Source organism: Hyperolius riggenbachi, chromosome 9 (assembly GCF_040937935.1).
Source record: "Hyperolius riggenbachi isolate aHypRig1 chromosome 9, aHypRig1.pri, whole genome shotgun sequence".
NCBI classification, from domain to species: Eukaryota; Metazoa; Chordata; class Amphibia; order Anura; family Hyperoliidae; genus Hyperolius; species Hyperolius riggenbachi.
This window is the reverse complement of record NC_090654.1, coordinates 225,710,048-225,732,968: the sequence shown is the minus strand read 5'-3', so window position 1 is coordinate 225,732,968 and position 22,921 is coordinate 225,710,048. Positions and strand designations below refer to the sequence as shown.

The 22,921-nt window shown below is 44.0% G+C and overlaps 1 protein-coding gene across 2 annotated transcripts in view; it reads left to right on the top strand.

Annotated features, from left to right (window-relative positions):
- The window catches only part of SLC8A3 (solute carrier family 8 member A3), a 426,307-nt gene that overhangs the window by 216,449 nt on the left and 186,937 nt on the right, over positions 1–22,921 (top strand). The gene's annotated exons all lie outside the window — the stretch shown is intronic.

Here is a 22,921-nt window from a genome sequence, read left to right as displayed (position 1 = left end):
CTCTTCTGGGGTCCCCTTCGTAGCAGCTTCTGGGGCTTCGGCATCAGAGGCTTCTGTTCATGAGTCAGTACGCGCATGCGCTGTTCAAGGCTACGCCCACGTGCCCAGGATCCTTCTGGGCAGTCACAGTACTACTGCAGAACACTTTCGGCCATTGAGCTTGTGTGAGCCCACTTGAGTATGCACAGAACCACCATCCTGATTGAGTCAGCGGCCACTACGGAGGGGACCCCAGAAGAATGACCGACAGCGGAGCTGCAATAAGGGACGCAGACTTCAAGCGGCTAGAAGAAGCCCCAGGTAAGTTGATCAGCATTTTTTTTTTTTTTTGGTCATGTATCCTTTAAGGCCTCATTCACATTAACCAACCCAGATGGCCGCGTGTTCTGAACGCCATCTATTTTACTGTGTGTTGCGGCACTGATTCCGTGCACTACAGTGCATGAATGGGTCAGTGCTGCCTTTTGTTGAAAATGTGTGCAGCGGTGCAAAATCGCAACACACTGCTGCACAGTGCATAAAGTAAAAACATCAGACAGTGCAGTCTTGCCAAAATGCGCAAGGCAATGTGTATAGTGTGTCTGAGCCCATAAAAAGGAAGATAATTCGTACAGCAGCCAGAAGCCCGGAACATAGTAGCTTGCATGGAGGAAGTAAATAGTTCAGCTGTCCTGGAAAGCTGGCAGTCACATGACTACTTTTTTCCTTTCTGCCTCCCGATTCCCAGAAGTGGGACCTGCGTCACTAGTTACTAATGGAGAGCCTATCCAGCTGTGGGATTCTGGGACGGGTGGTGTTCCCCCAGCTTGCATAATGCATGACAGACTAAGAAGATCTGGGACTTGAAAGTAATTGTGCAGAGCAGTCATGAGATTATCAGATTTAAAGTGCAACTCAAAGTTTATTAAAATGATACGGCATATGTTCTTGCTGCACAAACCATCTAATAATGTAATGTTCTTTAAAGCCCTCGCTCAGACTTCTGTTTTTCAAAGCATGTTGTGTGAAATACTGTATACTGTAATCTGCAAAGCACAACATTTTGTGCATTAAACAAACTATTTTTACATTTATATTTTTATTTGTTGTTTTCCTGGCTGGGTTTGCAATGCTTCTAGTTCTATTGCCAGAGGCAGCTTAGTTATACTGCCCAAACTCCTCCCCCTATCCCATCAACCACAAGAGGAAGTAGAGGAGGAGCTGGGAGGGGAAATCAGTCAGTCGTTCACCTGACCCTGCCCACCTCCTTCATGCGCTCTGCAGCAGGAAGGGATGAGTGAGGTCAAGTGATTGCTCTGAGCAAAAGAAGAAATCATACTGCCCAATCAGCTTTATACAGCAGAGTCACGGTTAACCGGAACTCAACTAACCAGCAGTCTCAACCAACCAGCACAAATCACCAGCAGTACCTACAATGTCTTCTTAGGCTGTTTGTGGGCTCTGTTGTGCTTATAGACTGGATTCCTTGGCTTCCCCAAGGTTAATGTATTTTCAATAACTGTATTTTAAAATGTAATACAGAGTTCACAGTATGTATATAGAGTGGGGTATAGTACTGTATTAACTAGGCCTATTTTTAACATTAAGTCTCAAACAACCAGAAAGCACACTTATCTAGCATCAGCCGATCCCCATCGGTGCCGGATAATCAACACTCTACCGTACTTTGTGCTAAGATCTCTAGGTCATGTGACTGGCTTTTCCCGAGGGAATATATCTGGAAGAGCTGCATCAAATTTTAAAAAATTGTGTATTTGCATAGTCCACTGTTACCAACAATTACAAATCTGGGACAGTAAACTAGGACCTGCCTTTTCAGTTCAACCTGCAACCATTTTTATGTCTAAAGGGGAACTGTAACCAAGGCTTTAACCACTTGAGGACCTAGGGCTTTCTACCCCTTGATGACCGGCCACTTTTTTTCCATTCAGACCACTGCAGCTTTCACGGTTTATTGCTCGCTCATACAACCTACCACCTAAATGAATTTTGGCTCCTTTTCTTGTCACTAATACAGCTTTCTTTTGGGGCTATTTGATTGCTCCTGCGATTTTTACTTTTTATTATATTCATCAAAAAAGACATGAATTTTGGCAAAAAAATGATTTTTTTAACTTTCTGTGCTGACATTTTTCAAATAAAGTAAAATTTCTGTATACATGCAGCGCGAAAAATGTGGACAAACATGTTTTTGATTAAAAAAAACCCATTCAGTGTATATTTATTGGTTTGGGTAAAAGTTATAGCGTTTACAAACTATGGTGCAAAAAATGAATTTTCCCATTTTCAAGCATCTCTGACTTTTCTGACCCCCTGTCATGTTTCATGAGGGGCTAAAATTCCAGGATAGTATAAATACCCCCCAAATGACCCCATTTTGGAAAGAAGACATCCCAAAGTATTCACTGAGAGGCATAGTGAGTTCATAGAAGATATTATTTTTTGTCACAAGTAAGCGGAAAATGACACTTTGTGAGAAAAAAAAAAAAAAAAAAAAAGTTTCCATTTCTTCTAACTTGCGACAAAAAAAAATGAAATCTGCCACGGACTCACCATGCCCCTCTCTGAATACCTTGAAGGGTCTACTTTCCAAAATGGGATCATTTGTGGGGTGTGTTTACTGTCCTGACATTTTGGGGGGTGCTAAATTGTAAGCACCCCTGTAAAGCCTAAAGGTGCTCATTGGACTTTGGACCCCTTAGCGCAGTTAGGCTGCAAAAAAGTGCCACACATGTGGTATTGCCGTACTCAGGAGAAGTAGTATAATGTGTTTTGGGGTGTATTTTTACACATACCCATGCTGGGTGGGAGAAATATCTCTGTAAATGACAATTTGTTATTTTTTTTTACACACAATTGTCCATTTACAGAGATATTTCTCCCACTCAGCATGGGTATGTGTAAAAATACACCACAAAACACATTATACTACTTCTCCTGAGTACGGCGATACCACATGTGTGGCACTTTTTTGCACCCTAACTGCGCTAAAGGGCCCAAAGTCCAATGAGTACCTTTAGGATTTCACAGGTCATTTTGAGAAATTTCGTTTCAAGACTACTCCTCACGGTTTAGGGCCCCTAAAATGCCAGGGCAGTATAGGAACCCCACAAATGACCCCATTTTAGAAAGAAGACACCCCAAGGTATTCCGTTAGTAGTATGGCGAGTTCATAGAAGATTTTATTTTTTGTCACAAGTTAGCGGAAAATGACACTTTGTGAAAAAACACAATTAAAATCAATTTTCCGCTTTTGACAAAAAATAAAATCTTCTATGAACTCACCATACTCCTAACGGAATACCTTGGGGTGTCTTCTTTCTAAAATGGGGTCATTTGTGGGGTTCCTATACTGCCCTGGCATTTTAGGGGCCCTAAACCGTGAGGAGTAGTCTTGAAACGAAATTTCTCAAAATGACCTGTGAAATCCTAAAGGTACTCATTGGACTTTGGGCCCTTTAGCGCAGTTAGGGTGCAAAAAAGTGCCACACATGTGGTATCGCCATACTCGGGAGAAGTAGTACAATGTGTTTTGAGGTGTATTTTTACACATACCCATGCTGGGTGGGAGAAATACCTCTGTAAATGGACAATTGTGTGTAAAAAAATCAAAAGATTGTCATTTACAGAGGTATTTCTCCCACCCAGCATGGGTATGTGTAAAAATACACCCCAAAACACATTGTACTACTTCTCCTGAGTACGGCGATACCACATGTGTGGCACTTTTTTGCACCCTAACTGCACTAAGGGGCATAAAGTCCAATGAGTACCTTTAGGATTTCACAGGTCATTTTTGTTTCAAGACTACTCCTCACGGTTTAGGGCCCCTAAAATGCCAGGGCAGTATAGGAACCCCACTAATGACCCCATTTTAGAAAGAAGACACCCCAAGGTATTCCGTTAGGAGTATGGTGAGTTCATAGAAGTTTTTATTTTTTTGTCACAAGTTAGCGGAAATTGATTTTAATAGTTTTTTTTCACAAAGTGTCATTTTCCGCTAACTTGTGACAAACAATAAAATCTTCTATGAACTCACCATACTCCGTACGGAATACCTTTGGGTGTCTTCTTTCTAGAATGGGGTCATTTGTGGGGTTCCTATACTGCCCTGGCATTTTAGGGGCCCTAAACCGTGAGGAGTAGTCTTGAAACCAAATGTCGCAAAATGACCTGTGAAATCCTAAAGGTACTCATTGGACTTTGGGCCCCTTAGCGTACTTAGGGTGTAAAAAAGTGCCACACATGTGGTACCGCTGTACTCAGGAGAAGTAGTATAATGCGTTTTGGGGTGTATTTTTACACATACCCATGCTAAGTGGGAGAAATATCTCTGTAAATGACAATTGTTTGATTTTTTTACACACAATTGTCCATAGAAATTTCTCCCACCCAGCATGGGTATGTGTAAAAATACACCCCAAAACACATTATACTACTTTTCCTGAGTACGGCGGTACCACATGTGTGACACTTTTTTGCAGCCTAGGTGCGCTAAGGGGCCCAACGTCCTATTCACAGGTCATTTTGAAGCATTTGTTTTCTAGACTACTCCTCGCGGTTTAGGGCCCCTAAAATGCCAGGGCAGTATAGGAACCCCACAAGTGACCCCATTTTAGAAAGAAGACACCCCAAGGTATTCCGTTAGGTGTATGGCGAGTTCATAGAAGATTTTATTTTTTGTCACAAGTTAGTGAAAAATGACACTTTGTGAAAAAAAACCAATAAAAATTAATTTCCGCTAACTTTTGACAAAAAATAAAATCTTCTATGAACTCGTCATACACCTAACAGAATACCTTGGGGTGTCTTTTTTTTCTAAAATGGGGTCACTTGTGGGGTTCCTATACCGCCCTGGCATTTTACAGGCCCAAAACCGTGAGTAGTCTGGAAACCAAATGTCTCAAAATGACTGTTCAGGGGTATAAGCATCTGCAAATTTTGATGACAGGTGGTCTATGAGGGGGCGAATTTTGTGGAACCGGTCATAAGCAGGGTGGCCTTTTAGATGACAGGTTGTATTGGGCCTGATCTGATGGATAGGGGTGCTAGGGGGGTGACAGGAGGTGATTGATGGGTGTCTCAGGGGGTGGTTAGAGGGGAAAATAGATGCAATCAATGCACTGGGGAGGTGATCGGAAGGGGGTCTGAGGGTTTGGCCGAGTGATCAGGAGCCCACACGGGGCAAATTGGGGCCTGATCTGATGGGTAGGTGTGCTAAGGGGTGACAGGAGGTGATTGATGGGTGTCTCAAGGTGTGATTAGAGGGGGGACTAGATGCAAGCAATGCACTGGCGAGGTGATCAGGGCTGGGGTCTGAGGGCATTCTGAGGGTGTGGGCGGGTGATTGAGTGCCCTAGGGGCAGATAGGGGTCTAATCTGATAGGTAGCAGTGACAGGGGGTGATTGATGGGTAATTAGTGGGTGTTTAGGGTAGAGAATAGATGGAAACACTGCGCTTGGGTGGTGATCTGATGTCGGATCTGCGGGCGATCTATTGGTGTGGGTGGGTGATCAGTTTGCCCGCAAGGGGCAGGTTAGGGGCTGATTGATGGGTGGCAGTGACAGCGGGTGATTGATGGGTGGCAGTGACAGGGGGTGATTGATGGGTGGCAGTGACAGGGGGTGATTGATGGGTGATTGATAGGTGATTGACAGGTAATCAGTGGGTTATTACAGGGGAGAACAGATGTAAATATTGCACTGGGGAATTGATAAGGGGGGGTCTGAGGGCAATCTGAGCGTGTAGGCGGGCGATTGGGTGCCCGCAAGGGGCAGATTAGGGTCTGATCTGATGGGTAACAGTGACAGGTGGTGATAGGGGGTGATTGATGGGTGATTGATGGGTAATTAGTGGGTGTTTAGAGTAGAGAATAGATGGAAACACTGCGCTTGGGTGGTGATCTGATGTCGGATCTGCGGGCGATCTATTGGTGTGGGTGGGTGATCAGATTGCCCGCAAGGGGCAGGTTAGGGGCTGATTGTTGGGTGGCAGTGACAGGGGGTGATTGATGGGTGATAGGTGATTGGCAGGTGATTGACAGGTGATCAGTGGGTTATTACAGGGAAGGACAGATGTAATTAATGCACTGGCGAATTGATAAGGGGGGGGGTCAGAGGGCAATCTGAGCGTGTGGGCGGGTGATTGGGTGCCCGCAAGGGGCAGATTAGGGTCTGATCTGATAGGTAAAAGTGACAGGTGGTGATAGGGGGTGATTGATGGGTGATTGATGGGTAATTAGTGGGTGTTTAGAGAAGATAACAGATGTAAACGATACATTTGGGAGGTAATCTGACGGCGGGTTTGCGGGCGATCTAATGGTGTGGGTGGGTGATCAGATTGCCCGCAAGGGGCAGGTTAGGGGCTGATTGATGGGTGGCAGTGACAGGGGGTGACAGGGGGTGATTGATGGGTGATAGGTGATTGGCAGGTGATTGACAGGTGATCAGTGGGTTATTACAGGGAAGAACAGATGTAATTAATGCACTGGCGAATTGATAAGGGGGGGTCTGAGGGCAATCTGAGCGTGTAGGCGGGTGATTGGGTGCCCGCAAGGGGCAGATTAGGGTCTGATCTGATAGGTAACAGTGACAGGTGGTGATAGGGGGTGATTGATGGGTGATTGATGGGTAATTAGTGGGTGTTTAGAGTAGAGAATAAATGTAAACAATGGATTTGGGAGGTGATCTGATGTCGGATCTGTGGGCGATCTATTGGTGTGGGGGGGTGATCAGATTGCCCGCAAGGGGCAGGTTAGGGGCTGATTGATGGGTGGCAGTGACAGGGGGTGATTGACGGGTGATTGACAGGTGATTGACAGGTGATCAGGGGGATAGATGCATACAGTAAACAGGGGGGGGTGGTCTGGGGGGGGGTCTGGGGAGAATCTGAGGGGTGGGGGGTGATCAGGAGGGGGCAGGGAGCAGGGGGGGGGGATAAAAAAAAAAATAGCGTTGACAGATAGTGACAGGGAGTGATTGATGGGTGATTAGGGGGGTGATTGGGTGCAAACAGGGGTCTGGGGGGTGGGCAGGGGGGGGTCTGATGGGTGCTGTGGGCGATCTGGGGCAGGGGGGGGAGAAATCAGTGTGCTTGGGTGCAGACTAGGGTGGCTGCAGCCTGCCCTGGTGGTCCCTCGGACACTGGGACCACCAGGGCAGGAGGCAGCCTGTATAATACACTTTGTAAACATTACAAAGTGTATTATACACTTTGTATGCGGCGATCGCGGGGTTAACATCCCGCCGGCGCTTCCGTATAGCCGGCGGGATGTTGCGGCGAGCGAGCGGTGACAGGCGCCGGCGGAGGATCGCGTCACGGATGACGCGATCGCTCCGCCCATGCCCTTAAATGGACCGCCGCCTCTGTGGGTGAGCCGGTCCTTAAGGGCTCCACTTCTCGGCCGCCTCTGTGCGTTAGGCGGTCGGGAAGTGGTTAACTTCATCCCAATCAGCAGCTGATACCCCCTTTCCCATGAGAAATATTTACCTTTTCTTGAATAGATCATTAGGGGAGTCTGTGTGGCTGATATTGTGATGAAACCCCTCCCACAGTGTGATGTCATGACCATGGTCTTGACAGTTTCCCGTCTGTGAACCTTGTTGCAAACAACATGAACAAATTACATGGCAAATATCAAACATTTCTTGATCTCTCTTCAATTTTTTTTTAACTTCTCACTTTGCATTGTATTGATTTATTTATTTCTCATTTTCGCTAAAGTTCTTCTTTAACTTGCTTCCCAGAGTTAAACTTTAAGATGTGATTCTCTATAGCTGGTAACTGCATGTAGCAGCCTGATCTTACATTAGAAGTTCCCATTCTAGATTCTGCTGAGACATTCACCTTCACCTACTCGCATTGCTTCTGCCTGTTTAAATCCATCCAGCATTATGTGAGGTTCAGTATTCTGTTCCGATCCTGCTTCATTCCATGTCCGCAGCCAGGGACAAAGCTCTCGGGGACCCACTTCTCTGGACAAATACATTTCAAAACACTGATGAATAATGAATTCTGCAGCTACATTCATGTCAGGCATCTATTACCATTTATATTGCATCCCAAGTGTCAAGGACTGTCTCTAAGTGCCTTTGGCTTTTAATTTCTTTTAACCGTGGAGTGGATTGCTGCTGCACAGCACAGCCAGTACAGGGATTACTATCTTAACTAGGGCTCCATTCAGTCACGACCCCTCTAGCACATCATAGAGCTGGATGATAGACTGTACTTTCTCCCGTTACCTGCTGGAAGAGGAAGGGGATAACAGCATTTGTCCTTATGTAACACAATTAGTATTGTAATTGCTTTTCACTTCTGTAGAGTATCCAATGCTTTGTTAATGGCATTTTAGACGTTATTTTAATACCTTGGTATATTTTTGGCCTTCAGCAAAGAACATTTTTTTTTAAATGAATGTAACATTACTGCATAATCTTTTGAAAAGAGACGATAATTTAGCAACCAGGTGATATAGAGCCTTGATTCCCAGCACATGGTATGAGGACTCCGGGGGGTACTTGTTTGGCTCAGTATAGTAAACATGGACAGCTAATTGAATGCAAACTTCCAAACTTTTGAATATGAGAATAGGGAACAAACTGCAAAGCAGAGAGTAAGTAGCGCATGAAGCATGTCACAGCGAAAAGTGGGCATGACCAAATGGGAGTGCCTAAAACTCAACAAATGTCATATGACGGCAAATACTGCAATATTTGCAAAAGTAAAATCAAATGCTTTATACAACTCGTAATAACAAATGTTTCAATCCTGCAGAATCTCTGTGTAGTGTGTATTGGTGGTTCTACTATTCTAGAATATTGGTGATGTTATTCAAACTACACATAAATTGTATGTATCTGTACTTGTGTCACTGGTTGTCCTGATTGCACAGTATGTTGAGCTGCTCATGTATTTATGCTCCCTATTGTTGTATGTTTTACATGTTGTACAGCACTACGGATTATGTTGGTTCTCTATAAATAAAAATAATAATAGAGCTCCCTCATTATAGTGTTTATCATTTGTGTCCCATTGATTGTAGTGCCCCTCTCGTTATAGCACCCCTCATTATAGCGTTCAATCCAAGAGACCACGTGAATGCTGATATTTGGCAGTAGGAGGCCATGTGAATGCTGATGGTAGGCAGTAGGAGGCCCTGACAATGCTGATGGCAGGTAGTACAAAGCCCTGTGAATGCTGATGGTAAGCAGTAGGAGGCCATGTGAACGCTGATGGTAGGCAATAGGAAGCCCTGTGAAAGCTGATGGCAGACAGTAGGAGGCCCTGACGATGCTGATGGCAGACAGTAGGAGGCCCTGACGATGCTGATGGCAGGTAGTAGAAAGCCCTGTGAATGCAGACGGTATGGTGTAGGAGCCTTTTTGTATGCTGATGGCAGACAGTAGGAGGCCCTGTGAATGCTGATGGCAGGCAGTAGGAGGCCCTGACGATGCTGATGGCAGGCAATAGGAGGCCCTGACGATGCTGATGGCAGGTAGTAGAAAGCCCTATAACTGTTGATGGTATGTGGTAGGGGGCTCTGTGTATGCTGATGGCAGACCATATGAGGCCCTGTGAATGCTGATGGTATGCTGTAGGAGGCTCTGTGTATGCTGATGGTATGCAGTAGGAGGCCCTGTGAATGCTAATGGTATGCAGTAGGAGGCTCTGTGTATGCTGATGGCAGGCAGTAGGAGGCCCTGTGAATGCTAATGGTATGCAGTAGGAGGCTCTGTTTATGCTGATGGCAGGCAGTAGGAGGCCCTGATGATGCTGATGGCAGGTAATAGAAAGCCCTGTGAAAACTGATGGTAGGCAGTAGGAGGCCCTGACAATGTTGATGGCAGGTAGTAGAAATCCCTGTGAATTCTGATGGTAAGCAGTAGGGGGCCATGTGAACGCTGATGGTAGGCAAAAGGAAGCCCTGTGAATGCTGATTGCACACAGTAGGAAACCCTGAGAATTTTGATGGTGGGCATTCAGAGGCCCTGTTATAATATAGGTTAAAATCATGAGACTAGTGTGAGCAAAGTGCCTCTCTGTTGGTTATTTGAATACCATTATGTTATTTTTACTGGTACCATTACAATTATTCTGATGCCCGTATCTGGGCTGAAACACTCAGGGAGTATGTTTTACTTTCTCTCTATGCAAGCACTGCCAGCATCTCCTTGTATGCACCCAGACTTCTGATTAGCTCTGTGCAGTGTAGCGGCTCCTGCTATGGCACTTCATATGCAGAGATGCCAGAGAATAATTGGGGTTTTATGGATATCATTTCTCATGAAAGGTGTACTTGACAGTTATACATTGTAATTCTGTTATTAAATGTGCTCACTGTAATGTGTCAAATTAAGAGACCTCGCACTGAAGCAATACTTTTTTTTCGCAGTTAGCTCGAAACAATAAATACACTTTAATGCTATTGGCAAACAACAAAGTAGCTCCAGGAATATGTGTGTTTGCTTGAATCGGTGGCCAACTGCAATAAACCGTTTCAAGTGTGCCGGGAAAATGTCACATAAGGGGGATATACAACATCAGCTTTGATCATCACTCGTGGGTATCTTCTGACACGGGGAAGCTTCAGACCAAGAACAGAGCTGGAGACGTGTCATTGTCACCGGCGTATGAATTTCTGGCTTTCTGTCATTCACAGACAGCTTATTTGGATGTGTGGGCTTCATTTTACAAGTCTGACAACCGGATTCATGTATTAACTTTATCCTTCCCAGTTTGTTTGCCAGCAGTTTCTGGCCTTGATTGCTGCACACGGCTCTGTTTTTTTTAAAGGGAGCTCGAAATGAGTGTTATAGTGGCTGCCATATTTATTTACTTTTTGAACAATACCGGATGCTTGGCAGTCCTGCCGATCTTTTTGAGTTTAGTAGTGTCTGAATTACACACCTAAACAAGCATGGGCTAATCCAGTCGGACTTGAGTCAGATAACCTGATCCGCATGCTTGTTCAGGGCCTATGGTAGAAGGCCCTGAAAGTATGAGACACAAAAGATCAGGAGGACATCCAGGCAACTTGCATTGTTTGAAATGAAATAAATGTCAGCCTTCATATCTTTCTCAACTCAGGTTCACTTTAAGGGCTTGTTCACACTATGAGCGCTTTCGTTTTTTTTAAGTGCTGGCGATTTTGAAAAGCACTTTAAAAGCGCTTGTGTAATGTTACTCTGTGTGAGTGTTCTTACATGAGCGATGATCTTTCTTTCCGAGCGCAAACGCGGCTCCTGCACCATTTCCTGAGCGTTTGTCCTTCATTGCAAGGTATAGGAAAATCGCTAAGCGCTCTAAAAAGTGCTTTGAAAAGAGATTTTGGCCTCAATTCATAAAAAAGTGTTCGGTGAAGTAAATCAGTGCGGGGAAACTCCGCGCTCGGTATTTCTGACTTCTGGGTGGGCATTCATAAAATGTTGCTAGTTGCGAGATAGCAGAGCGGAGATTTCCCGCTGTAGGCAGGCGGTAGGCTGTCGGGAGCCTTGCAGAAACACAGGAGCTGGCCGAGTCCCTCCGTGCGGTGTTCTCTCTGCTGCTGCTTGGGAGGTCTGTCCCATTCACTGCACTGTATTCCGCACGCTTCTCGCCACATCAGAGGGAGCGGTAATCTCCGTCTGCATACCGCTTCCTCTAATCTTTATGAATTGACATTTTGTTACTTTTGTTAAGATAATCACCTCACAAGGCGGTGATTTATCGCTCTTCTCAGGAATGTCGGCTTTTCATGCGGAAAAAGCCTTTATGAATACAAGTTTTGCTATGTGGTCGGTAAAGTGAGCTGTTTTCAGCATTTCCGCATGCGGGAATGCTTTATGAATCGAGGCCTTTGTGAGCGCTTTTGCTCACAATATACTGTATTAATTACATTCAGTTCACTTCCTGATTGTTTTCCGGAAGAAAAACTCAAATCGCTTAACAAAAGCGATTCGAAAAGTGCTTCTAAAAATCGCAAATCGCTCTGAAAAAGCTTTAAACAACGCTTGCGATTGCGCAGGTGATTTATAAAGTGAACAAGGCATAAGTCATCCTGTGAGGATATAAACATTCCAGTTGATGTGAATAAGTTTGAGGTTCAAGCTCCTAGGCATTTATTATTATTATTATTATTATTATTGCCTTCACTGCTTGGCTAGCTGTTGGTCATTTCATGAGATGTAGAGGGACTCTACATCTGCAATACTTTTTCTGTCCAGGCTGGTGACCAGCCATTGCAGTGTTCTCCCCAGGCTCTTTTAGCCGGGTGCTCCACCCGGCTACTTTTGGTGACCACCCGGCTGTCATCGGCTTACCTCCTGCTATCCTATAAGCAGACTTATGCAGAGAAGCACCGGCCCTGCATTCTATCATCTCACCCCACCCGGCTACTTTTTCATGCCACCCGGCCGGAAAAAATTTCTGGGGAGAACACTGCATTGCTTGGATGGTATCTCTGTAAGTACTCTTGTAATAATCCCTAGTTACAGGGTTACAATTTTAAATTTCCAGAGGGCAGTACAATATTCCCAAGAGTGTAAATACAGAATTATCTGAGGGCAACTATAGATGATATGAGGATAACTACAGATTATATGACACGAACTACAGATGATCTGAGGGTAGCTACAGAGATTTATCTGAGGGAAACTATAGATGATATGATAACTATAGATGATCTGTAACTAGAGGTGATCTGAGGGTAGCTACAATTGGGCCATTTTTGACTGTTACATACCAGAGGACAATTTCTCTGTAGGCTCTCTGCAGAGATGTAAATCCCTCATACTACTAGTTTGACCGCTACTAGTCTACTGGTAGTCTACTAGTCTTCCACAACTCCATGATAAGTGGGTGCTGGCATTGTTCCTGTATGGCCATGTGTGTTGCCACAATACCATGATAAGTGGGTGCTGGCATTGTTCCTGTATGGCCATGTGTGTTGCCACAATACCATGATAAGTGGGTGCTGGCATTGTTCCTGTATGGCCATGTGTGTTGCCACAATACCAGTTGGATTACAATTGGATTTGTGGAATAGGAACAGTGGAAAGATATTTTTTCTTTCATTAACACCATACATAAAAGTGTAATTGTGGCAAGTACCAAAGCACCCAGAGACCTACTGAGTTATTTTTCCTATAACAGGCATGCAGCTAGTGCTGTTTAAAACTGCCTATGCTGTAATGGCCTTCCCATAAAAATAGTAATGTCCCCGCAGAAGTATTGACCTCTTTCTAGATATATACAGTCCTGTTCCCTGGTATTTTCATCTTCCCTCATCAACCCTTGCCATGTCCCCCCACAGGTATCATTCCACACTGCTTCCCCCATACAGCATTGAGCAGGGAACCAGCACTGCTGGTTTAAGGCACACCTATAGCTCATTCCATTTCCAATGCCATATAATCCAACATGCAGACAGCTATTTCAGTGGGAGCAGACAGTGTAGTGTGCTGCTGTGGTCTGGCTGTAGCCTGGGGCAGATGCGTTACCACCATAGGCTATATGGGGAATGCATCGCCTATTCTGGGATTATCACAGATGGTATCGAAGTCCAGCCCATGTACTGCAATGGATCCAGTGGATCCTTTACAGACTGACAGATGTGAACAGCTCCTGTATATAAAATAGGAGCCAATCACTGTCAGTTTTGCAATGAGCAGAGGGTGGACAAAAACATTTCCAGCTTAAGTTGGAGCACAGCCCAAGTGTAATGCTTTTTCAGTCAGATTAAACACTGCCATGTTTGTTAGACGGGGTCAAACACCCCACTGTGTGCCCTGCATTGCTAATTTATATACTGCGTATGATATTTTAACCAAATCAATAACAACAACAACAACAACAAATAACATTTGTAAAGCGCTTTTCTCCCGTGGGACTCAAAGCGCATAAGCATGGCTCCGACCATCGTGGTACAGAGGAAGAATTTTATAAATCTGGAAATGCCAGGCTAAACAGGTGGCTTTTCAGTCTGGATTTGAATAGCTCCAGGGATGGTGCTGTCTTTACTGGGTGTGGTAGGGAGTTCCAAAGAGTAGGGGCAGCATGACAGAAGGCTCTGTCTCCAGATTTTTTGAGGTGCACTCTGGGAGTGACCAAGTTTATAGAACTTGCTGATCTGAGGTTGTGAGAGGTGTGGTGCAGCTTCAGCAAGTCCTTCATGTATCCAGGGCCCAGATTGTGCAGGGATTTGAATGTCAGCAGTCCAATCTTGAAGAGTATTCTCCATTCTACTGGTAGCCAGTGCAGTGAGCGAAGGATCGGTGTAATGTGACAGTGGCGAGGCTGGTTTGTTAGCAATCTGGCAGCAGCATTCTGCACTAATTGCAGGCGACGCAGGTCTTTTTTGGGGAGGCCAGCATAAAGGGCATTGCAGTAGTCCAGCCGTGATGTGATGAAGGCGTGGACTAGGGTTTGAAGATCCTCTGGGGGAATCAGATGTTTAATCTTTGCAATGTTCTTCAGATGAAAGAAGGAAGATTTAACTACAGATGAAATTTGGTTTCTGAAACTCAATTCCCCATCGATTAGTACGCCAAGGCTGCGCACAAGGTTGGAGCTGTTTATGTCTGAATTCCCAATCCTGATTGGTGTTGCTTTAGGATAGAGCTGTTTTGATGGCGAGCACTGGCTTTGGACAAACAGGACCTCAGTTTTGTCAGCATTCAGTTTCAACCAGTTATCATTCATCCATGCCTGAAGCTCAGCTAAGCAAGAGTTTATTTTTGGGGTAGGGTCTGTTCCACCAGGTTTGAAGGACAGGTATAGCTGTGTGTCATCGGCGTAGCAGTGGTACGTCAGGCCATGTCGTTGGATAAGTGTACCGAGTGGCAACATGTAGATTGCAAACAGCAGAGGGAATAGGATTGATCCTTGTGGCACTCCGAATTGTAGAGGTGCAGGTTTGGACATTATAGGTCCTAGGGATACTCTCTGTGTTCTGTCAGTCAGGAATGATCTGAACCACTGGAGGACTGATCCACTGATGCCACAGTACTCCTGCAGTCTGTTAAGCAGGATTTCATGGTCAACTGTATCAAAAGCAGCTGAGAGATCCAACAGGATTAGGATGGAGCATTCCCCTCTGTCCCTTGCCATGAGCAGATCGTTGCAGACTTGGATGAGGACTGTTTCACAGCTGTGGTGTTTCTTAAAGCCAGATTGTAGAGGGTCCAGGATGTTGTTTACTGACAGCCTGGTTTCAAGTTGCAGATAGACAGCCTTTTCAATAACTTTACCTAAGAAGGGGAGGTTGGAGACAGGACTGTAGCTGCTCATAGCATCTGGATCCATGGAAGGTTTTTTAAGAAGGGGCTTGATGATTCCTTCTTTTAGAGAGGTAGGAAACCTCCGTGCTTGCAGAGAGCAATTTACTATTTTGTGAAATGCTGGACCAAGCAGGTCAGGGCATTTCAGCATATGTTTAGTTGGTCCAGGTCGCAGGTTGTCTGGCGGAGACGACAGAGGATGTCTGAGATCTCTTCCTCACTAATACTTTTGAAATCAGTCCAGGGTGTTAGGTTGTTTTTGCAGCTATTTCCATTAGTTGCAGGAGTCTTGGGTGCTGTGGACTGAATGAGAGACCGAATAGAAGATACTTTGTCAGCAAAGTAGCAGGCAAATTTCTCACATAGCTCCTTTGAGGGAGTTATAGTGGGTTTTAGACAGGATGGATTACATAGTCTATCAACTGTGCGGAATAGTTGGGCTGGTCTGTTGGCGGCCTTTGCGATCTCCTGTGATAGGTAGGAGGATTTTTTCTTGGTGATCGCATTTGGGTAGCTTTCCCGGTGAGAGACAAGAGTGTGTTTATCTTTTGAATTCTGAGATTTTCGCCACTTCCTTTCTAGTCTGCGCACTTCTTTCTTTAGGTCCTTTAGTGAGCTGTCAAACCACCGTGCATGGTGAAGTGGTGTAGATCGTTTGATGCGAAATGGAGCGAGGGCATCATAGGCAGATGACACTGCATGGTTGTATATCAGGACCATGGAGTCTGGGTCTGCGCAATGATTGGTTAATGCGTCGAAGTTGAGGATATTCTGAACGTGCTGGGGTGAGACATCTTTCAGTGAACGGTATTTTATGAGTTCTTTCCCTCTGTGTTTTATCGCTGGTGCTGTCAGAGAGAAGTGGATGGTGTGGTGGTCTGACCATACCACTGGGTTTATATCCATGTGTGATATTAAAAGTCCGGAATGAAATATAAGATCCAGGGTGTGCCCTTTCGTATGGGTGGGGAGGTTGATAGCCTGAGAGAAACCCAGTTCATTCATTATGAGAAGTAGTTCACTTCCTAGCTGGGAGTCGTGATCATCCACCCATGCATTGAAGTCTCCCAGGATGATCCATCTAGGGTGTTCCACTGTTACGCAGGATAAGAGTTCAGATATTTCCTTAAGAAAGGCTGGACCATTTTTTGGGGGGCGGTATATGAGCAATATGTTGATGTTTACTTCTGCTGACAGTTGAGCTGCAATACATTCAAAGGTTTCAGTGGGGAATATGGGCAGGGGCCTTATGTTCAAGGAGGATCTGAAGCATATGGCAATCCCCCCACCCTTGCCGACTTGTCTCTCACAGTGCAAGATTGAATAATTGGCCGGCACGGTTGCTTCAAGAGTTGGGCCTGCATGCTTCCCAAGCCAGGTCTCTGTCAAAAAGGTCAAATCAGAGAGCTCTATTAGGTCATGTATAGTTGCAGTCTTATTATTTATCGATCTGGCATTGCAGAGTGTAGCTGTGATTAAGCTTTTCTGAGGGCAAATATGTTTTTTATACTTGGATCCACTACCTCTCCACCCCCTTCTGCATTTCCTGAGTATCCCAAAGGATTTTAAGAGAAGAGCCAGAGAGGTGTTAATTTGTAATTGATTCTTGGGAGGGCAGGCAGAGAAAAGGTCCTTTGATGAGTATTTGTATGTTGACATTAGAGACAATAGACTTGTTCAGATAGCTTGTACTTCTGGAGTCCTGCTGGGATCAAAGGGGATCTGTGCAAAATCCTTTCATTCCTACACAGAGTTGGATCATAGATTTATTTTAAGTAAAGTTCCTTGTTTTAGAAGATAAATGATAACATAAATGTGGAAAATAGTCACTTGGTGCATATGCCTTGGATAATGTATAAAGGATTACTCACAGAGTGGAGTGAGGGCAATCACAGGCAATCAAGTTTCCAGAGAGGTTGAAGGTCTTGTTTCAGGTCAGCTGTTAGAAGGCTTGGTGTGTTCAGCAGAGGTAAGCTTCATGGAGGATTTCAATCCAGTTTAAATCTCTGCCATCCAAAGTAATCCGATTGTTCTGGTTGGTTGTAGTTGTAGCCTTGGTCGTGGTGGGTGGAATTCCTCTGTATTTTGAGTCCAGTTTCAGCACAAATAGGTTTAAAGGTGTAGAAATCTGAGACAAGGTCTGGAGCAGCTTAAGAGAGCTGCAGCCCGGCTGGGCGCGCTCAGACAATAAAAGTGATGTATAGACATTGGTACATATAGGATTTGTCATCTGGACCATGTACTGCAACCATATGAGTGGTTGACATGTGCTGTACTTCCTCCCCTCCAATGTTTTGCTTTCTCCGAGAAAAATGAAGGGTTAGTACTTAATCTTATACTTGCAATTATTAAGTACTAGTTGACCTAAGCCCGTTTAAAAAAAAAAAGGGCTGTAGGTCTCTCCACACCGCCGCCAGTCAGTGTGCGCAAGCATGCACCTGCCCGCTCTGTTCCCTGGCCCTTCATCCCCTCCCAACGGTCTGTACGGACACACATCCACAGACAGGAAGGATGACGCAGGCACAGTTAGGGGTTATTATAGAGGATACACATTAGAGAGGGAAAGTATAGAGTTTCAATTCTTGATGGTTATCCGTAACCTCCAAGTGTCTGTAAGATGAAAGAAAACCAGGAGCCAAATGGTGTGGTATCGTTGAGTGGACTTATGTAAGAGATCTATCTATCTACTCACAAGGGTGGGTTGCAAAACTTGCAACCACCATAAGAGATTGTGGTAATTTAGCAGTCCCTGCTCGATGTCCCAGGTCTGTTAGTGCAGATGCTGGTTGGTCGCTCTCCTTGGATAGTTCAGAGGCTAAAACAAATCCTTGTGGCTATGAACCCCGAAGGGTATGCAGTGTTCTCCCCAGAAATTTTTTCCAGCTGGGTGACATGAAGTAGTAGCCGGTTTGCATGAAAAAGTAGCCAGGTGGGGCGATATGAGAGAATGCAGGGCTGGTGGTTCTGTGCGCAACTATTACAGCATAGGAGGAGGTGAACTTATGACAGCCAGGTGCTCACCAAAACTAAGCCGGGTGGAGCACCCGGCTAAAAGAGCCTGGGGAGAACACTGGGTATGAACTGTACTGAAAAACACACTGGCGGGGCCCCCTTGATAAATGACAACTATAAGCCATGCTATAATGAGAATGGTATGTCTTACCTTCTTAGAAGAGCAATCCAAGTGAAATGGAAAAAGTAAATGTATTCATGCTCGTTAAGACAACTCATTATTCATCAAGAACACGCCCCCCACCAGTGTGTTTTTCAGTATCATCAGAGAGGGGGCTTGTATTGTTGATGCATTGCAGAGGAACTTCTTTAGACAACACGATTGTTAGTTTTGGCACTCTCGCAAGTCAACTTATTTCTCTTCAGTCTGTTGTCTCCAGTCATTTCTCACGTAATTATGGACATCACACGGCTGTGCAATCTACTCTGTGCCCATACAACACTTCCTTTCACATACTGTGGCTAGGGATTTACCATTACTGTTTCAGGATTAGGTCCCTAATCATAGATTAATCTGGCTAGTGAGTCCCTTAGATAACTCATATGCTAACCATCTGCTAGCTGATCCTTTTCTTGACAGTTCTAGTCACTGCTGGGAAATACTCTGGTTGCAGACTTGCTAAATTATTAGCATATCGCTAATTCCAATTCTTGGCTGGATATTAAAACTGCAGCGGTAGAGAGAATTTATTATTGCTGAAATTTGTGGACAGAAAAAAAAAATTAATTACTACACTTGTTACAAATTACCTGCTGCCAGCAGGTACAAATTAGGGTACGTCAAACTTCAGTTCTTCAAAGTGATGGTAATGATCAGGCTGATTGATCAAAGCTCAGACAGTCAAAGAAGATGATGAAAAGAATTGAACGCACTTAATACTCTTATCATTTTTTGAAGACTTTTCATGTGTCGTGGTGATCAGCCTGGTGACCTCATGGGAACATTCAGCAGCTACTCGTCCCACCTCTCCCAGCCCTGCTATATCTAAAATAAAGTAAGGTTTTACCTACCTAAAACAGAAGTTATTTGCAAGTATTCAGTGTTAAAGAGGAACATTAACCCAGGATGGAACTTCATTCCAGTCAGTAGCTGATACCCCCTTTCCCATGAGAAATCTTTACCTTTTCTTGGATAGATTATCAGGGGGTCTGTGTGGCTGATATTGAGGTGAAACCCCTCCCACAGTGTGACTTCATGACCAAGGTCCTGACAGTTTGCTGTCTGTGAACCACGTTGCATTGTGGGAAATAACTGCTTTTTCCAACTGCCCAGCAAGGAATATTTCCCTTTGGACATAGAACTCTCAGAATGAACATTCCATACAGATCAACTGGCAGAAATAAAGGTGTCACCACCAGTGATACATTTTAGAATGTAAATTGGGGAAAAGAAAGGTTTTACAATGTGCAAACACTCACTAAATAATAACATGAATATTGTAAAAAATTAAACAATTGTGTAATGTTATTTTTACTACAGTTCCTCAAAGAATACAGTATATGAACCATTCTTCAGGCCCCTGAAGAGTCAGGCATATATCCAGAACTGCTGGTTTATGGCACACCTATAGCTCATGACTTTTCCAATAATCCAACATGCATACAGCTGTTTCACGAAATATTGACCTTCGTTAGTGCAAGGTATGGCTGGATGTAGCTCTTTGGATAGGACTTGGCTGGTAGATGGGTTACATAGAACGCAGTTAAAACATACTTAAAGTGAAAATTGGATTAAAAAAATTAGATACTTACCTCAGTAGTGGGAAGCTACCTGGATAGCGCAGAGGCTTCCCCCATCCTCTAATACCACATTGTTCCAATGCTAGATCCCTCTAAACATATCTGTCAAAGACTTGTCACATATGCTTCTTGTGGCAGTGCAGTCAGGAGGTAATTTGAACAGAGCATGTGCAAGTTAAATCTGCTCATGCCCAGTATAATGAAGCCGCTTATGCCTGGCTTTTTTTCCTCCATGAAAGAGGGCTTCATTCTGTTGGACACGCACAGAGTAGGAGTGCAGTTACAAGAAGAGAAGTGTTCTGTCCAGAAACAGAGGGCTAGAGAAGGATTTTGGAGGCCTTTGGATCATCTTCAGGCTTCCGACAACTTTGGGAAGTATTCAAATCTTCTGTGCAGGTTTATTTTAAGTTAAAGAGAACCAAATCCCTGAATGGTTATGCTTTACATACTCCTGCAAGCTCCAATAATTGAGTTTCTGTATTCCTATCGGATGTGAATCTGCAGGAATAGGAATCTGGAAGATTTTCATTGGATGGAGAACACTGGAGAACAGAAGTGATCTCACCAACATGGTCTGGAGTTATTAAAAGTTGTTTATTACATAGCTAAAGATTGCAACCCTTGCCCTAATCCTATTGTGCCTTAGAGGAGATTGTGGATGAGCAGCTATGTGATTCCAGTAAGATACATGCATCTGCACAAAGCATTTTTAAGAAGTCCAGGGCTACATGGATCACTTTAAAAAATAAAAAAAATGAAACAGAAAACTTATTGCTGTGGTTGTGTCCACATGGTTGGAATCACACAACTGTTAATTCACTACCCCTTCCATTTTCTTGTTTCTTACACACATCACTATTGTATTCCAGTTAGACTGCTACAGCACTCTCTTAATCCATCCTGAACTCTGCTGCTCAGCTTTTCTAGCATCAAGGCGTTTGTGCTTGTAACCCCAATCACCTGCTACCAAAATCTGCCCCTTAGGGCAGATTTGATTTTTTTTGTTACTTTTTTCACTGTGCCCCTTTTCTTTTGGGTCTACTTCTACTAGTTTCTGCCTTTGGGTGATAGGGGGATGGCTGCAATTGATCTACATAACCTCTCTGATTGTAAACTGCAATAATCCTGTACTTTCAACTAATGGACTTCTCACAAGCCCCTCACCTCCTCAGGAGCTGCTTTCCATAATGCTTTCAGACTCGCTATCCTTCAAGATCTTAAACTGACCTGGGACATTTTATCGAACTGCCATCCTAACTTGGTCTCGTCCTCTTCTACGCGGGCAGGAATTAGCTTACTGACTCCCTTTATCTTGTGTTTCAACCACTTATTCCTTTTGATTGTAAATTCCCACTGACAGGTCCATCTCTCCTAATATATAGAATTACTGCAGGATGCCCCGCTATTTCTGCTGTGCACCTCCCACTGGGCACACTGTATGATTGTATATTCTCTATCTAAATTTGCTTGTATGTCGTAATTGTATATATACATAGCTTGTATCAACTGTAGGAATCTATAACAATAATAATATTATAATAGACTGATATGAATACCTAGTAACATGCTGTGTATATAAATATTATTATTTGTGCAATTTTGTCTATATTCATATGTCTGTTTGTATACCTATATTTCCTCTTTTATACATCAAGATTATATTTTCATGTGCTCTGCATTTCACAGCAGTTGATTTTAGCCTGGAAACAGCAATTACGTTGCAAAAATATGCTTTGTATTGTATTACGTCGGTGTTGGCCATAAGGAAAAGAACATCAACATGAAATTACAGTCATAATTGAAAGTGCATCTTATGTTGTATTAATCATATCAAACGTCTGTTCAGAACTATTTTTGTACAATACATCTTGCTTGCGAAGTTATTTTTAATACTGCAGTACTGAGCAAAAATAACAAATTCTCTTTCCGCAAGCGTAAAGCTTCAATTGAACCAAAACAGTTGATGGGGCATATAAAAACAATTGTTCTGCACATTCTGTACTACAGTGGCCCGTCTAAAGCAGAACTGCCCACACACCACAGAAATAAACTGTGACTTAGCAGTCGCATCACATCTCTTATTATGTGTTCCACTAACTACAGGTTAAAATTACAGAAATCTTACCTCTGACTTGGCCTTCACCTCTGACATTGCCTTCATCTCTGACGTTGCATCATCTCTAACATTGCCTTCACCTCTGACGTTGCTTTCACCTCTGACATTGCCTTAATCTCTTGCTTTCACCTCTAATGTTGCCTTTATCTCTGACATTGCCTTGGTTCATGGCAGTTCCTTGAGGTTGCTTTTGTTCATGGCAGTTCCATAATGTTGCCTTTGTTCACGTTAGTGCTATGACATTGCCTTTGTCCATGGCAGTTCCATGACATTGCCTTTGTCCATGGCAAACATTACATTTGTCCATGGCAGTTCCATAAGGTTGCCTTTGTCCATGGCAATTCCATAAGATTTCCTTTGTCCATTAGAGTTCCATCAGTTTGCCTTTGGCTATTGTAGTTCCATGACATGGCCTTCGTCCATGGCTGTTCCATGATGTTGCCTGCAGCCATGGATTTTCCATGATGTTGCCTTCGTCCATGGCTGTTCCATGACCTTGCCTTTGCTCATAGCAGTTTCATGACATTGGAATTCCCTTCACAGGATAAGTACCAATGAAAAGCGGCATTCCAGCAAAGTTGGCCGTTAAAAAAAAAAAAAAAAAAAAAGTTTGATTCTGTGTAATAGGCCAGCAAGCCCATACAGTTAGTCTACCATCTGCAGGCCACCCTATAGAATCTGCAGTTTGAGGTCTGTTGCTCTACTAGCCCTGAAACATCAGAGTGTAGAAACACATATTTCATATAGAAGAATTCTAGACAAATAAAGTGTGATTTGCCTTCTTAAAACAGAAGGTTA